The sequence below is a fragment of the Pristiophorus japonicus genome, chromosome 4, assembly GCF_044704955.1.
Source record: "Pristiophorus japonicus isolate sPriJap1 chromosome 4, sPriJap1.hap1, whole genome shotgun sequence".
In the NCBI taxonomy this organism is placed as follows: domain Eukaryota; kingdom Metazoa; phylum Chordata; class Chondrichthyes; family Pristiophoridae; genus Pristiophorus; species Pristiophorus japonicus.
In genome coordinates, this window is record NC_091980.1 from 288952065 (window position 1) to 288955840 (window position 3776).

Consider the following 3776-nt stretch of genomic DNA (forward strand, 5'->3'; position numbering starts at 1 on the left):
TACTTAAAATCTATGCCCCCTGGTTGTTGACCCCTCTGCCAAGGGAAACAGGTCCTTCCTATCCAGTTTATCTAGGCCCCCCATAATTATATACACCTCAATCAGGTCTCCCCTCAGCCTCCTCTGTTCCAAAGAAAACAGACCCAGCATCTCCAATCTTTTCTCCTATATTTCGCGAGCTTGGTGGTGTCCTTCACTACTGAATGACATTAAGTGAGCTTTGTCTACGACAGACTACAGTGGTTCAAGAAGGGCAATTAGGGATGGGCAATAAATGCTGGCCCTGTCAGCGACCCCTCACATCCCATCAATCAATTTAAAAAAAGATGACTTTTCAATAATCCCATCCTGGATTGTGCCCTTATTTTCTGTGCAAAATATCTTTCAGAGGTGGGCTTCAATTTAAGGTTTGAAGCAGGAAAAGAGCAAATAAACCGGTGCAGAATTGTAACATCCATTTTGATTCAAATCCAAATAATTCATTGACTTGTGTTCAAGAGGGGTTTATCTATTCAATCTCTATTTATTTATTGTAACTTAAATGTATTCAAAATACATTTTCATTGTGACAATACTAAGAAGACAAAATTGCAATACCATTTGGTATGTAATAGCTTAGAATACAAACTGTGTAAATGATCTTTTCTCCTATGATTGCCAAGCTTGGTGTCCTTTACTGTGGACCCTAGTTGGCTCTTTGCTTAGGCTTCTTAATTGTTCTGCTGAGTGTAAGCTGTAAAAAAGCTTGGGCCAAATGTAATATTTGTTTTACTGGCGCAGTAAGTGGTGCAGCAGGAGTACGGTGTCGTGATTTAATGATCTCCCAACCCATGCGATTAGGAGAGTAGGGGTGAGGAGGGATTTCATGTCACAGTACTGTGGATGGGACGGAGGAAAGCAATTCCCCTTTAATACAGCACGTCAAATGTTAGCAACATTGCACACAATGGTGCCATTAGAAATTCTTGGCTCTTGTCCTTCCAAACTAGAGTTGCGTTCGGAGGGAATATTTTGTGCTGTATAACACTAGTATGACGCATTGGCAGTTAGAGATCACAAGTGGTGGAAGAAATCTGAGGTAACGTAATGCACAGAAAGTGTCTTGGTACGATGTTAAAGTATATTGACCTAAAAGCCGAGTGACAACACTGCCTCCCTTTTCCACAGATTTACTAAGTTACAAAGCAGTGGGATAATTATAAGCTTCTCTGCTATAACTAACCTCCCAGTTAAGTTCTTCAAAATTAAACAAAACTGAGTAGGGCACACAACAACAACTTGCATTTAGATAGCGCCTCTAATGTAGAAAAATCACCCTCAGCATTTTACAGAAGCATAAAGGAAAACAAAGACTCAATCAAAAACAGAGATATTAGGAGGGGTGAGCAAAAGCTTGCCATTATTGGAGATGCTCTGGCCATGATTGGATAGGTCAGAGTTGAACCAGGGGAGTTAATACCACTGAGCTGGGGGGGCCTTTGGGGCAGGATAGTGTGATCAACTATGTCAAAGTCTACAGAGAGGATGAGGAGCAATCACAGTTACAGAGAACGTCATTTGCGACTTTGATTTGGGCCATTCCTAGAACAATATGTCATGGAACCAACCTGGGAACAGGCTGTTTTAGATCTTGTATTGTGTAATGAGACAGGGTTAATTAGCAATCTCATTGTAAAGGATCCTCTGGGGCAGAGTGATCTTATTACGATAGATTTTCACATTACGTTTGAGAGTGACATGCCTAAGTCCGAAACTAGAGTCTTAAACTTAAATAAAACCAACTACAAAGGTATGAAGGGCGAGTTGGCTAAGATAGATTGGAAAAATAGATTAAAAGGTACAGCAATAGATAAGCAGTGGCTAGCATTTAAATAAATATTTCATAATTCTCAACAAAAATACATTCCATTGAGAAACAAAAACTCCACAGGAAAAGCGACTAACTAACAAAGTTAAGGATTGAAAGAAGAAGCTTATAATGTTGCGAAGAATAGTAGTAAGCCTGGGATTGGGAGAGTTTCAGAAACCAGCAAAGGGTGACCAAAAAATTGATAAAAAGGGAAAAAATAGACTGAGAGAGAAAACTAGCAAGAAATATAAAAACAGATTGTAAGAATTTCTACAAGTCTGTAAAAAAGAAGAGTAGCAGCAAAAGTAAACATTGGTCCCTGAGAGACAGAGGCAGGAGAAATTAATATGGGGAGTTAAGGAAATGTTTTGTATCTGTCTTCACGCAAAAAGCATACCTAAAATGATGGGGAACCAAGGGTCTAATGAGGGTGAGGAACTTAATGTAACCAATATAAGTAGAGTAAAAGTACCAGAGAAACTAATGGGATTCAAAGCCGATAAATCCCCTGGACCGGACGGCCTACATGTTAGGGTGCTGAAAGAGGTGGCTGGTGCATTGGTTTTGATCTATGAAAATTCTCTAGATTCTAGAACGGTCCCAGCGGATTGGAAGGTAGCAAATGTAACACTGCTATTCAAGAAAGAAGCGAGAGAGAAAACAGGGAACTACAGGCCTGTTAGCTTGACATTAGTCATCAGGAAAATGCTGGAATCCATTGTTAAGGAAGTGGTATCAGGGCACTTAGATAATCATAGCATGATTAGGCAGAGTCAACGTGGTTTTATGAAAGGGAAATCATGTTTGACAAATTTATTAGAGTTTTTTGAGGATGTAACTAGCAGGGTAGGTAAAGGGGAATCAGTGGATGTAGTATACTTGAATTTCCAAAAGGCATTTGATAAGGTGCCACGTAAAAAGTTATTACACAAGATAAGGGCTCATGGGATTGGAGATAATGTAATAGCATGGATAGAGGATTGATTGACAGACAGAAAACAGAGAGTAGGGATAAACAGGCCTTTTTCAGGTTGGCAGGCTGTAAATAGTGGGGTGCTGAAAGGATCAGTGCTGGGGCCTCAGCTATTTACAATCTATATTAATGACCTAGATGAAGGAATGAGTGTAACGTATCCAAGTTTGCTGACAATACAAAGCTAGGTGGGACAGTAAGCTGTGAGAACACAAAATGTCTGCAAAGGGATACAGATAGACTAAGTGAGTGGGCAGTAAGGTGGCAGATGGAGTATAATGTAAAGTTATTTTGTAAGAAGAATAGAAAAACAGAATATTTTTTAAATGGTAAGAAACTTTTAAATGTTGGTGTTCAGAGAGATTTGGGTGTCCTTGTGCAAGAAACAGAAAGCGAGCATGCAGGTACAGCGAGCAATAAGGAAGGCAAATGGTATGTTGTCCTTTATTGCAAGGGGGTTGGAGTATAAGAGTAAAGAAGTCTTGGTACAATTGTACAGGGCCTTGGTGAGACCATACCTGGAGTACTGTGCACAGTTTTAGTCTCCTTATCGAAGGAAGGGTATACTTGCCTTGGAGGCGGTACAACGGAGGTTCACTAGATTGGTTCCTGGGATGAGAGGACTGTCTAATGATGAAAGATTGTAGAGTTTAAGACTTGCCTATACTCTCTGGAATTTAGAAGAATGAGAGGTGATCTCATTGAAACATACAAGATTCTGAAGGGGATTGACGGGGTAGATGCTGAGAGGTTATTTCCCCTGGCTGGAGTGTCTAGAACTAGGGGGCACAGTCTCAGGATAAGGGGTAGGCCATTTAAGACAGAAATGAGACAAATTTCTTCAACCAGAGGGCTGTGAATCTTTAGAATTCTCTGCCCCAGAGGGCTGTGGATGCTGAGTCTCTGGATATATTCAAGGCTGAGTTAGATAGATTTTTGGAGTCATGAGAAATC